This window comes from Dermacentor silvarum, chromosome 1 (genome assembly GCF_013339745.2).
Source record: "Dermacentor silvarum isolate Dsil-2018 chromosome 1, BIME_Dsil_1.4, whole genome shotgun sequence".
In the NCBI taxonomy this organism is placed as follows: Eukaryota; Metazoa; Arthropoda; class Arachnida; order Ixodida; family Ixodidae; genus Dermacentor; species Dermacentor silvarum.
The window spans coordinates 452,576,595-452,590,876 of record NC_051154.1 but is presented as its reverse complement, the minus strand read 5'-3'; the positions used below and the strand labels follow the sequence as shown (position 1 = coordinate 452,590,876).

The following is a 14,282-nucleotide window of genomic DNA, read 5'->3' as shown; positions in this document are numbered from 1 at the left end:
CCCCACCCCCTCCCTTCGCGAATATTCGCAGATAACCCGCACCTCCACTTTTTAAGCACTTTTTTTCAATTTTCGGTGCGGGTTATATGCGAGAAAATACGGTAGGCACGAAGCCTTCCGTCGTTTGTCATTCAGGTACGATTTCCGCTGATGACTATAGCGATGTGGACTCCGCCGCTTCGTTTCGGTTGTACGCTAGCGCCATTTCTGCTCTTTTGCGTCGCACATTTCCGGCTCTTTAATGCAAAAACCTATAGCCTTCGAGATTTATGGTTCATTTATGGCAGCCATGGCGTGAAGCATAGACTCCGAGATGTGTACTGGCCGTCGTCCGTGGCTTCTGGCTGACTATTCGGGAGTGCCGAATAATTCGAAAATATGAATACCTGAATTCGAATCGAAGCGAATAACGAATATAGAATTATTCGATCAAATATTCGACAATACCGAATATTTGCCCATCCCTACAAAAAACTATAAATGGGTCAGCTGAGGCAGAATTTATCATTTGCCCACAAAAACACTGTTGGCAAAAACAGGCAAGAACGTTGTTGAACAGGATCATCGGGTTCCTCGAAGCACGCGCCCAAGGGCGCGGTATGCACGACAAACCGCTACGCAGTCACATCGGTGAAGAAGTTACAGAGGTTGTGGGATGCACGGCAGCTTAGAGTAACAGTTGTGAATCTTTAAAGGGACACTAAAGGCAAATACTAAGTCAACGTGGACTGTTTAAATACTTTTCCAGAAACCTCAAAACGCTTGTCTCGTGAAAAGAAAAGACATAGTTTACGAGAAAATTGCATCTGAAGGGTCCAAGTACCTTTATTGCAATTCAAATCACCCGCCACGCCAACCGAGGAGTGGTGACGTTGCATACGCCATTTTCTGCCGTTGGTGAGTGTAACGGCGCCCGACAGATGGCGGTACGGTGCACCGCTGCAGCTGATTTTGGTAAAGTGGCGTAGACCGTTCCGGCATTCCGCGACGTCGCATGGAAGTGGAATCTCTGCTACTTGCAGTTAGTGCGAGGTTCGCGAGCCAGAAAAACAAGCGCAACACTACACATAACAGAAAAACTGAAACGCAAAAGTGCGGGCGGCGCAGAGTCGAGCGAACACGAAACCTTTTGACCGCCCGCGTCGTTGTCAACGGTGTAATGTCAGTTAGTTCTTTTTTAAAAGTGTAATAGAACTGGTGAAGTAGTGTTTTCTTTCTTCTTATAATACAGTACAATGATGTTTTTATAACGAGTGGTTCAGTACTAGAGACAGAATTTAAATGAGTGCCTTCGTCATCGGGTGAGTACTTGAATGTCCCGGGGGAGTCGCTAATCGTGTCCTGCATTTACCTTAATTTCTCTATTACTAAGGCTCTGCTCGCGATAATATTGACGCTTTAGAGATACTCGTGCACTAATACATCACTTTAGCTTGACTTAGTATTTGCCTTTAGTGTCCCTTTAAGACCATGCGATGGCAGCTCGGAGCACACTTCCACCGTGGCTTGGAGTAACCATAGCCAACCTTGAAGGCCATGATTTTGTGCGTTAAAGGCACCAGAAGCTACAGCCGGAAACAGTAGTGCCAGCGATGTTTCACCCCCAGCAATTGTTTTTCCAATGCAAGGAGCAGGGTGGGGGGGTGCGAACGTGAACATGCAGTAACGTGATCAAGTGTGCACTAAGGGGAGGGGGTGCAGGTGAGCGTGGGTCTCCTTCTCTAGCTCGCCTGTGGCTGCGTATGGTTGTCCGTACGGCTGAGCAATGCATTGCTGGCAGCACAATCTGCACTGCACGTGCCAGTGGTCATCATCGCGATTTATTTTTTTATTTTATGGCCCAACCTTCCTGCAATAATTAGTTTGTAAGTGCTTACTGACAGGATACTATCCACCAAGAATGTTCTGAAACCTGTGAAATTATTTTTACTGCTGGAACATGAGAGCCTCAACGTAAAGAAATTTGCGATTTAACAAAGTTTTTCATTGCAAATACAATTTTTTTTATCAAGGTTTGACTGTAGTAGAAGTTATCAAGAATTAAAATGCATAATATTAGTGGCAAGGATAATGATGGTTCGCACAGTGCTTGAATGAATCCTTGTTATAGTCTAATGTATGCAAGCCTCCGGAATTGTGGTTTTAGCTTTGAACTGATAAATGTAGAAAGGTATCTGCTGACAAAATATCTGCCATATCAGTGGAAACCAAACACTAGCTTATCAAGAATTTTGGCCTCCAAAAACCAAATACAGTCGCCGACGGATTTTTCGGACTTGTTGGATATTCTGGACGTAATACACCATCAGGGTTCTCATAGAGCTACTAATACATTTTAATGCATTTTCACTACTGATTTTTCCAACGAATTTAGGCTACAAATTTCGGTTTTCCAGACTCAATCTAAATCGCTCGGTCCGAGCCACGCTACCTGTTCTTGAAGGCCGCCATGTTGGATTTTCCGCCAACTTGCCCAGGCTTGGCTTCTAGTGGCCGGCTCTATAGCCTCCAAGATTGGAAAACGCACGCGTGCGCCATCCTGTCTTGGAGGCCATGCCCACTCTTCCTTAGCTGATCTAACGCTCTAGGGGACGACACTTTTTTTTTTCTTTTTTCGGTGAGCACTATCGTCATAATCACTTTGTGAAATCCGTTTTTCTTACTTTACAGCGTAAGCTGTTATGGGCTCATTCCAATAGCTGTTTCAAATCGTGATGATGCCGCCGCCGCCGGCTCCCGCCGGGATCGAACCCACGCCCGCTGCATGGGAGCCGGATACTTTAACATTGAGCCACGCAAGCGTTTGCTATCGGGCCGCAGAAAATACCTAAGGCACATGCAGGGGGAGACGACTCGAGCCTCCGCCAGTATGGTGGTGCCATCTAGGTAAGATGCCTGCAAACGCAGCGTCCGCAGGCGCAGACGATGATATGCGATTCAGACGAGGCACGCAATCAACGTGCTCCCGAGCTGCCGAGCCTACGCCAGTGTGGTGGCGCCATCTAGTTAAGGTGCCTGCAAATGCGGCGCGCCCGACATGTAAGTTGCAGTTTAAGGCTTGATCTGCTTAGCAGACTGCTGTGCAGAGAGCATAACAAGCCTCAGCTCGCCGTCGACGCGGGGGACAGTTCAGATCGTTCTCGTCAAAACAAAGCGAACAGACTGCCACGAAGACCCTGTTGTGCGTGGTGCCCAAATTGGAGCTACTCTTGAGCCGCTCCACCAGCTTACGCTGTGACTGTGCTGCGTGTGCCACACAGGCCTGTGACTTTTTTTTAAGTTCGTTTGCTATTTTGCACGTGGTTTGTGCGCCTCGGAGACGTGTGCGGCTTCGCATTTGTGTGATCGGCGCCACCCCCTGTGCCTTTGCGAGAGCCAAGTGGTGCGAAGCATGGCCTCCGGAAATCCCATTCGGTGCGTAGCGCGGTGGAAGTGTAATCTTGCTAACGCTCAGCAACGGCGTGGAGCCTCCACAATCAGCTCTAACAGCGCGCCGTTGCTGATCTGTTAAGGAGTTAGCAAGATTACACTTCTCCGCTGGGCTACGTGCTGAATAGGACGGCCAGAGCTGATCGCAGAGGCCACGTGCAAAATTTTACAGGGCTCGTTTCTTCGACCTCCATGGCGATCTCTGCTAATGGAGATCGCCAACGCCGTGACGCTCCTGTTGACTGTATGCAGAGATGACGTCAGCCTTGCGCAAATCCAAGCACATGTGATCGCCTCCAAGCGTAGCATGAGGCAAGGCATTATTAAACATTTTTTAATGCCACTCTAAACCCAATAAATTTTCGTTTTTTTTGGGGGGGGGGGTGATGAGTTTTTCGGACTATTTTTCGGTCCCCGCAAGTTCCGGAAAATCGGTCGGCAACTGTATAGTCCGAGTTGGTCCAATGGCACTTTAGCCGAGCTGCTTCATTTCAATAAAGAAAAACCAATTTGGTGATGTCAATCAAAGTAAAAGGATGAAAGAAAATATGCTGAGCCAGCAGTGCCCTGCTGCTAGTACCACTGTCTACGCCATTTTCTTTATTTGCCGATAGAAGCGAAACCAGTCTATGTCTCTGCAGCCGTTAAGTTCACCAATAAGAAAATTTGCGCAGGTTAGATGCCCGTGTCAGAACCACGAGAATGCAAAGCGTTCGAGGCATTTGTGCAGACATTGTTACCTGACACTGATGTTTTAAGTTATTTGCTGCATAGCACTGACATTCTCTTTCGGCTTTCCCCTACTCTGCTTCTTCAAAGGTCTGCCAGGCATCTCTGGTGGTCTCGTCTCATCACCACTCAGATTTATACAAGATTGCCTGTAAACATTTCCATGTGAGCATGTTACTTGGTGTAATTGATGCGTTGATGCTCGAGTCTATTGTGTTTGACTTAGAGTTTTGTGCGCTGTGTGTGTCATGCGCTGTGCTCGAGACGCGCCAGGTGAGAGACTTACATGTGAGCGTGTTGTGCTGGATGCGCTCTGCTAGAGATGTGCCAGACAACCCCCAATCAAACCCAGTAGAGGATCAAAGAAACCTTTGCTTTAAAATTGCACATGTGATAGTGTCCCTGCGTGCATGAGATGAACCAGATGAGCAATGATGCCAAGTGCATTATCAATTGGTCCGGACGAAAAAAGTGAATGGTAAGCACAAATATTTTCAGATGTTTGCAGGAACAAAAATGCAGGTCACCGTACTAATATACAGTTCCCACAAGCACTAGCAGTTCACACAGCATTTTTATACAGTGCAGGAAACATTGACTGGAACAGCAGTGCATTTTGCTGCATCTTTCGAGGTCATTTTTCAAAACTGGTGCTAATCACAAGCCTTCCAGCAAATGGGTGTGCTTTGCATACTTTGCGGTTTAAATTTTGCAAAAACCACCTCTAGTCTCTCTACTATGCTGAGCTTAATGTCCCTTAGTGTTCCCTGAAACACCTGCAATGCAGTTTCTCGCATACAGCCTACCCAATAGCTGGTGATGCTGACTCATCGCTACGAACAACATTGTTATACAGTCGAATACGGATATATCGAATCTGAAGGGGATCACAAAAACGTTCGATATATAGGTAATTAGATATATAAAATGAAAATCTTATACAGAAATTTTCAAGGAGGTTTTACTGCGACATATCCGGGTTCGACTGTACTAGGCATTGTTATCAGTCGATTGCAATGTGGCTTATTGCATGCTCATAAATATGCATGCCTTGGCTTTACAGGTGCTTAACATTTGGGGTAAAATATGGAGCTTTAGTTGTTTTTCTATCAATTACATTGTTAATAACCTTCAACCAAGAATACTGCAAGCCTGAAACCATGCATTAATACCTGCTCTGGTGTTGGAATCAGAGTGTCATTCTCGAGGGCACTGTTCACAAGAAAGCAGGCCATCACTTTGCGGCCACGGTAGTCACAAAGCTGCAGAAGACTTCCAAAGTGGCTGAGCTGCAAAATTATCAGCAAATCATTGTACGACTGCACCGGTATCTTCAGCAGTCGCACTAACTCCTTTCCAACAGGTTTCGAGAGCTCCACTCTAGAGGAGGAAAAAAGAATAAGAAAGAGGGTCACAGTGCAACAGGCCATCGCAAGTTCTTAAATTCAGGAATTCTTTATGTGAACAAAATGCTCTACAATGAAATCAGCAAGCAGTTTTTTTTATCAATTATCAGCATCAGCGTTGCCATTTTTCTTGTAAGAATTTCACTAGAACATTAAAAATTCACTGTAATCTTCCAAACATTTTTGCAAACCTTCTGAAAATCCACTACGTATGAACAATTTCCATAAAAACAACAGCTATAGAAAATGGGCATTCTTAAGGTCTACAAACACTTCACATTGCTTTCTTGCATAAGTACCAGCCAGAACAACACCAAAAATCAAAAAAGATCTGGTAAATATCCCCAAAGAAAAACAGCAATGAGCAATAAGATCAAATATTTATACTTAGAGCATGCACTGTGTGCTATGCTAAAGATGCTGAAATACGGTTATAGCTAGTAGAAACAATTCAATTAGCCACCGCCTGATTTTCAAACCGCGTAGGGACCTCAAAAATGTCCAAAACATCTGGCAGTCAGAAAAAAAATTAATGCTGCCTTTAACAGCCCTCAGAGCTCGCCACAGCCACATCCGAAATAGTGTTAAAGGCCTGCCGATACACTTCTTAGACGTCTTGGTGCTCGTACTGTGACCAACAATGGCGGGTGCACGCATATAGCGTGCAGACACCGACGGACGAGCCACTGTGGTGGCCTTGCCAAGTGTGCTCAAGGCGGCAGCTGTGGTCACCTGTGCTCTCACTGCGCCTCACTTGCTATTGAGAGCAGGCTGGCTTTCCCACGAAACTTAGATGTCCAGTGCTAAGCGTGCTTTACAGTGAATTTCGCCAGCAGCACAAAATTCTCAATCAGCACAAATTCAGAGCATCATTCTTAGATTAGATCGAAACAAATGCTAAGAACTGTTATATTTTAATATCATATCGATTTGAGAACTACCGTATAGACTCGTGTAAGGGCCGCACCCCCAACTTGGCAGCCCAAAATTTAGAAAAAATATTTCCAATGGAGAAGCAGTCCCGTTCGGTGCCCCGATGTCGGCATGCGCATGGTGAATTTTTGCGAGCTGCGTACTTCCGCGTGCCCTACTAAATAATGAGAGCTGCGCGTTGACCTCTGATGCAATGGTATATCCTGGTGTGCAGAAGTCGCCGGCTGCATCGGCACCATTTTGACCAAAAGGTTCGGGTCCCGTTGTAAGAACCGCACCTCGTCAAAATTGTGAAAAAAAAGTGCGGCCTTACACGAGTCGATGCGGTAGTTCCGAACAGAATATTAATATAACATTCAATAATATTCAAATTTCGAATATTTGCACCCCTATGAATTTTTCATGCATGCATTGCAAACTAGGAATCAAGCCTTCTAACTCCCGTCATGACCCCAAACCTCAAGGCATCTTGCTAGCACATACCTCAGCTGTCTCCTCTCACTGCCCAGGAGGCCATTGTCTGAAAGCTTACCGACTGTGCTTGGCTGTGCTGAAGTACCAACTCTTACTCGTTCATCTAGGAGCATATTATTCTGGTTGAAACGTTTATCGACTAAGGTCCTGAAATCCACTTAACACAACGAGGACCTCATAGGTTCTGGAGCCTTGAACGATGAAACGAGAATCAATCATCTGGCTATAAGGTCAGTGATGCAATCTTTAAGTAGCTTATCTCAGTGAAAGGCGACAAAGACACGACTTTACAGCCATTACATTTCTACCAGTTTCCACTGACTTATTATAAGATGAATCCAGCTCGCTGTAAGAATGTTTATGCATCAGCATGCATTTATAGCTGTTCAAGCCAAAGTGACTACACATGCTGCCTGCACGTTGTACGTTCTGCCACAAGCTTGTGTATATGCTACATGCCAGAGCTGAATTCTGCAGAAAGTGCCTACTGGTCAGCCACTGTTCTTTATTCACTGCATGAATACTGCTTTGCAAGCCAATTCTTATCTGGATGGATGACAGGTAAGCCATTCAATCTTCTGTAAAAGAGTTAATACATCTTGAGCTAAATCTGGCTACAATGTCCAATAAAGTGTGGTCTTTTCATTTAAAAACAACACTCCCTGGATGGTTGAACATATTGCACTGTTTCGCAGTAATGTGGCCCTGCAATTGAGCTACGATGTTATAAGCCAATCAGAAGCCTGTCACCTAATGCAATAAATCTTGCATTGTGTGGTCCATTGCATCAAATCACCTTCCGCGTCTAATGTGCCAGAACACACTTCATAGCTTTCGCTCCTGAGCCAAATTATTCTTAAATGAGTACAGGCATTGCGTCTCTTTCTCTTTCGAGCTGCTTGTTCAAATATGGTATCCATCTAAGTATAACAAATAACTCAGACACAATGCAGCCTATGTTGTGTGTCTTGAAAGCCATTCATGCTAGAAGGATATTAAGTTTGCTAAGCAATTAAATTTCAAACGATCGGGTACCATTTACAAATCTTTTGAAAAACTAGAAGGTTGCAGGCTATATCAAAGATAAACTAGTGCCAAAACTATTCAGACATTTTTTTCTAAGCACTAAACAAAGTCAAAATAACATAACAGTGGCATTAGAAGCTTGTTTACACATGCATCAGGCAGGCACAGCTAACCATTTATTGCTTGTCACCATGCGCTCACGCCAGCTGCAGTCATGTCCAGTAAACATAACAACCATTATAATTTCTTACTGCAATTGCTGCATGAATTCTTCTGAGGCAAGGAAAGTCTTTTGGAACATTTTTGTGAAACTTTATTCGAGAACACTCTACATCTTTATAACAAGGTTTCATATTTGTCTTCAATGTAAATGTTATTGCAAGCTAGCTAGCTGATTTAAACAGCAACATACCCTTCTTACGCAAGACGCCTGTAACGACACCATGTTCAATGACATTGAGTTTCACCTCTGATTTGCCCCCCCCCCCCCCCCAAATGCACCATTTTTTTTTTTTTTCACCAATATTTTCAAGTTATTTCTGAATGTCATCTCACATACTGCAACTCTTTTTGCTGCTCAAAAAAGTAACACTGTGTTCATACCTAGTTATGCCAAGCTTGATGAAGATTTCCTCAGTTGTCTGAAGCCTTTGTCAACATAGTCACTCTTTCTCGGTAGCATTTCACAGCCAGGTGAATTAAGTAAACTTGCAATGACACATGTCTTCTGTGGCATGTCTCCTCATCTTCAAAAAAAAAAAAGAGAATTAGGTGCAGCATTTCTGTGATTATCACATGCGTAATTCCGTACTTTTTTTAGTTGTTTTTACCCAACCTTTATACCAATCCTGCAACCATCAAGGGTTTATTCAACTTTACAAGCATTGATACAGACAGGTATCAAGGGTGTGCACAACAAAAAGCTTCGAAAAGCAAAAACACAAAGTAAATGCAAAGCTTTTGCAACACTGTCCGATTCACTTAGCCTCTTCATAGAGACGCCATGCTCGAGTAGTTTGATTTCATCATGCATGTGATAATTTAAAAAAAATTTTTGTAATCATGTTCAACAAGTAATAGCTAGTCATTTTCTATTTGTAGTACTGTCAATAGTTTTATGTGTTTCTGCATTTCTTTGCTGTAATCAAGATGTATCATCTGTTTTGCTGCCGCTGTCCTTGTACATCCAACAGGGGCATGGTTACCCCCGAGCCAACATCTGTATTGACTTTTTGACCATGTATCTCTCAAGAGGAATGAAGTGAATCTGAAAAAGTAAATTTGCTATATAGGCTGAGGGGTTGTCAATTGTTGTCAAAAGGGTTCTAAGCCGACTAACAGAGATAACTGGCCTATAATTGCTAACTGGCTATAATTTTTTCTCTTCAATGTCTTTCTTATTATGGATTAATATGATGGCATTCTTCCAAGCGTCTGGTACACTTTAATCATGACGCATTGCCATAAGGGCCCCAAGCTTTTACAGTGTAGTATGCCCTCCATCTTGTATCAGCTGCTATTCCTTCTTCAAGCCTTCAACCTCATCTCTATATCACCAACTTCTTTCCTGTTCGTCACTACGGTTCAATCAGTTACATGGCTACCGCTGGTACAAGTACATAGCGAATCCCTCTGCTGGCTTTATTATATCACTGAAATTACTGATGACACTGCCCTGCTTATCTTTGACTGCATACACCTTGATCCTTTAAATGCAAAGTTTCTTCCTTACAGATCCTCATATTTCCAATGTTCAAATTTTTAATGTCAATTATTTTCTTCCTGTTTATCAGCTTTGATAGTCAACCAGTTTCAATCTGATCTCTGGGTTATCACTGTCATGCTTTGTCATTCCCTTATAATTTCCTTTGTTACTTGGAGAGCTTGCCTTTTTGCTGTCTTAACGGCTTATCTCACTTCAACTGTGGGCTCTGAAATATCTTGTTAAGTTCTCATTCATGAGTATGAAAACTTTTCTGATTTTTAGTTGCACAGAGTATGAAACTGATTCTTGTTCCCCGTCTAAGCTTTTCCAGTCCACTTCTTGTTATTGCACTTCCGAAAAGTATTCATTACTCAGCAAATACATATAAAGGCTTCTAATTCTGTAGGCTGACTAGGCACATATTAGAACCTGGACACCTGATTTTAATACCACTTCACCACCGTGTGGTGCACCCATGACTTTCACTGACACCACCAAGCAGACACCATTATTAAAAAACTGTGATAACTTATTGTCCTCGACCCGAGTGTGAGCAATCAAGCAACTACCGCTAGCCTCAACTTCTTGAGCTTCACTCTGACATGCATTCAGCACTGATCAATCTCCATCTGCCATCACACCCACCGTGCCTTAATGTACCTAATTAGAATTTTTCAATTGAGATTTGGTTAATACTGTATTGAATGTTGTGATTACTCACAAAAGTAATGCCACCTCTCCACAACTGACTAAACTGTAGAGGCTGATCTGCAATATTTGTCGCAGATGATGCTTACAAAATATGCCATAGCTAAAATACAAAAGAAGGAAAAGAAACCCCTGGTATACAGGGTGTTCAGCGAACGCTTTCAAAATTTATTTACGAGTTGCCTGTGGCAGATAGCCCAATTCTAGTTAATCAGCTGGTCTAATCGAAGAGGCGGACATTACTTGCACAAAAAATTGAAAGCACAATCGACTAATCAACAAAATTCACTAATTAAGTTTTTAACTAATTACCGATGGCCATATTGCCATTACAATTGTAGCCGTGGAGTTCGAGGGCGATCCACTGGAATGAATCTGGGGATGAAACCAGTTTCGAGATATTAATTTCCGAACTTTGCGGAGAAATGATTGGCGTACCAGTTTATTTGTGCTTCAATGCATAAAGCCATTTGTTAAGAAACTAACTGGAACGTCAATGCATTTCTCCGCAAGGTTTGGTAATAATATCTCGAAACTGGTGTCATCCCAGAATTCGTTCCAACTGGTATCCACCTTGCGAACTCAAGGCTACATTTGTAATTGCAATATGGGCTATCAGGTACTTAGTTAAAAACCTAATTGTAAATTTTGTTAAATTTCGAATATGCATTTCAACTTCTTGTGCAATGTCCGCCTCTTCGAGTAGACCCACTTCATACAACTATAATCTGCTATCTGCCACAGGCACCTTTAAGAATTTTTGAAAGTGTTCGCTGAACACCCTGTATACGGCATACAACACCGCCTCTACACATGTGACCATTACTGCAATGCAGCAAGGGTCATCAAACCCCGAGAAACTTCCCTACGCAACAGGCCTCAAATAGTACCAGCTGCATGAGTTACGCCGCATTATCTTGTTAGTTCCTTACATGTGCTAGCTGTCCTCTTAACTATGGTGTCACCCTCTTGTGTCATGCATAACGTCCTCCGTCCTTATCAAGCAAGCAATGATTCATCGTGTGCCTGACGCTTAGACCCCGCACATCAATGTCACAGAAAATTGAATACAATGAAGGTAAAGTAAGTGTTCCATCTCCCAGTGAGAAAGGTTGCAATGAACACATATGACATAATATCAGGCCATTTCATGCTTACACCTATTTCAGGATACAGAATAAACTGCTTTTCCATAATTAACAACATCCAGTACTACATGTCAGCAAATGTAACATGAAGAGTAGTGACATCCACAAACAGAACCTAATTAGTGCTAAATCTTCAAACCAACGAGAAGAGGTAGAAATGAAGCAACACACTTAACAAAAGCACTAACCTGTATCACTTGTGCTATCTGGTCAGAAAAGATATCAAATAATTTGATGTCACTCGGAATGCCTGGTCCATCTTCTTTCATTGCATAGGCTGCTAGTCTAGTGGGTAGAAAAAAAAATTAAGCTGATACACCAAACAATTGAGTAAGAACATCCTTCACAGTAGAGGCTCTTCAATATGCTCAGATACACACGTAGTCAGACCCAGCCAATAATGTGTAAGTAGTTATACATTTTCAGATAAATCTAGTAAGTTCTTAAATACATTGCTGTTAGGTTTAGAAAATGGAGATTTATTGGAAAGACCTGAAGCTACAGGGCGGTGAGATAAATACCCAAGTAATTTTTTTTTTTTTTCAGCAATTGTTTTCTGAGCTTCAAGACTCAAAAGAGGCTCTGCTACATAGTGCTCACATCCATGAATGCACACAGTGCTCATTACTGATATGCATTCACAATCGCTAGGACTCTTTAGGAACTGTTAAAACATTGACATTGACATAAGACATTGCCCATCTCTAAATACTGGATGCACAAGATATTAGAGAACATAACTTAGGATCACCACAGAAGAAATTAACATTCCTGTAATATCTGTCTAGGTGCTGAAATTTGTTTTCATCAACTCTTCAGTCATTGATGTTTATTCAAAAGTAACTGCTTCCATTCTGATCGGAGAGAAGGGCCGGCCTAGTTGCAGTCCTAGTTGCTTTAGCTGCAAACCACCGCAACTTGGAGATTGCCACATTCCTAAATGTGACAATCTCCATTGCAAAGTATTAAATATACTGGTTGGTGTATACTTGGGCGAAGAGACGGTGCTTTAAGAAAGCTTCCATATCTTTGCCCAAAAAAGAGTTGGCATATTTTGAGTGTGATTTGTAAATGTTTCTAGTTGGTTTGGACTTGGTGGCACCCGTATACAGGGTATCCAACTATCATGCAGCAAGATTTAAAATTATGCAAATGCCACGCAGCTGGACAGAACCAAGGTAATGTTGTTTGCCGTTGCTTGGAGATAATCAGATTATTTTTGCATTCTGCCAAATTAATTAGTCTTAATTAATTAACTTCTGAAATATTATAATTAGGTGAAAAGTGTCAATGTGAAAATTGTAGAGCAACATGAAAAACTCCCGGTATAGCTTTCTGTTGCTCAATACGTGCTACATAAAAGTGTTTTCCGAGCGTGACCTACAACCCAACCTACAACGAAGGACGAAGACGCTCTGCTCGCCAGTGCCCGCTTAGACAAGGATCGAACATGCTTCGTACGCTCAAGAAGAAGCCTTCTCCTCAATGGTCATCGACTGTGATTCGAAAATCATCAGCTGCGCTACCATCCGCATTCTAGTTCCAGCATTAGAGAACAGGTTGCCATTGCTCTTGCATTGACGGACGGTGAACATGACACGATTTATTCAGACTCCAAGACCACTATCAGGGCCTTTCAGATGGGAATGGTGGCTCCCCAGGCCCTACGTATCATCCAAAACGCTAAATACCTCAAACATCACTCATTGGCCTGGTTCCCTGCGCACCTTGGAAACATTGAGGGTGCCTCGCTCAACCCCAACGAGGAGGCACACTTGGCTGCATGAGGTATGACTGACCGTGCGCCGAGTAATGCGTCCTCTCCTGGGCGACCCGAGCCTCTCTGCTAGTACAATGAGATCTGCAAACACAATTACCTATCAAGAAGACTCCTGCCTCTGCTGCACTCCTCGCTGTGCAGGGCCCAGGCAGTCACTCTCAGACTTCTACAACAAGCACTTACCCGAGCCCTGCGACACTGCACACAATGTACCCCGAACGGTTTCCAAGCCCCAACTGCCCCGTGTGGTGGTTATGCGGACTTCGAGCGTCCTGTGGGGCTGCGCCTCTGCCGGCCCCCCTTTCACCCAAAATGATGACGCTTATTAAGGCCCAGGATCAGACCTCTCAAATCCTGGCAGTCCAGAGGGCCCAAGAGGGCCGTCAGGTTTGACCTGATGGTCCCCGAGTGGACCTAGCCAGGTGACGTCAAGTTTACTCGCATCTATCGTGGACCGAATAAAGTTCACTCACTCACTCCGAGCGTGAAAGAAGCCCGCGAATACACGCAAAGTGCCTCGAGCGGCCAGTCGCACGGCAATTTTGCCTGTATTCCTGGGTACCTTTCACGCTCGGAAAAACATTTTTATGTAGCACATACAGTATAGACCACTTTAACGTAACCGCTTATAGTGCAGGACCAGATATAGTGCGGTCTTTTCAGACTCCCGTTAATTTTCCCATAGCACTCCATGTAATACACGTATCGCTTATAGTACAGTTGCGGGAAACGAAATACCGGTTACAGTGCGGCTGCCTGGGAGTACCGAAGTCAGCGGAGCCGGCGAACGCTCCCCTCCCCTCAAATGGGCCCCAAGGAGTGCTCGAGGAAGAGAGACGAAGTGGAGGAGAAGGGCACGTGGTGCGAACGAACAGCCAGTGAGGCTAAAACCAGAATCTTGAGTGCGAGTCGTGAAATATCACGGCGCGCATAGCGAGTGAGGG

At 43.7% G+C, this 14,282-nt stretch overlaps 1 pseudogene; it reads right to left on the bottom strand.

Moving 5' to 3' along the window:
• Nucleotides 1-14,282, bottom strand: part of LOC119437774 (vacuolar protein sorting-associated protein 35-like) — a 127,800-nt pseudogene that overhangs the window by 11,980 nt on the left and 101,538 nt on the right.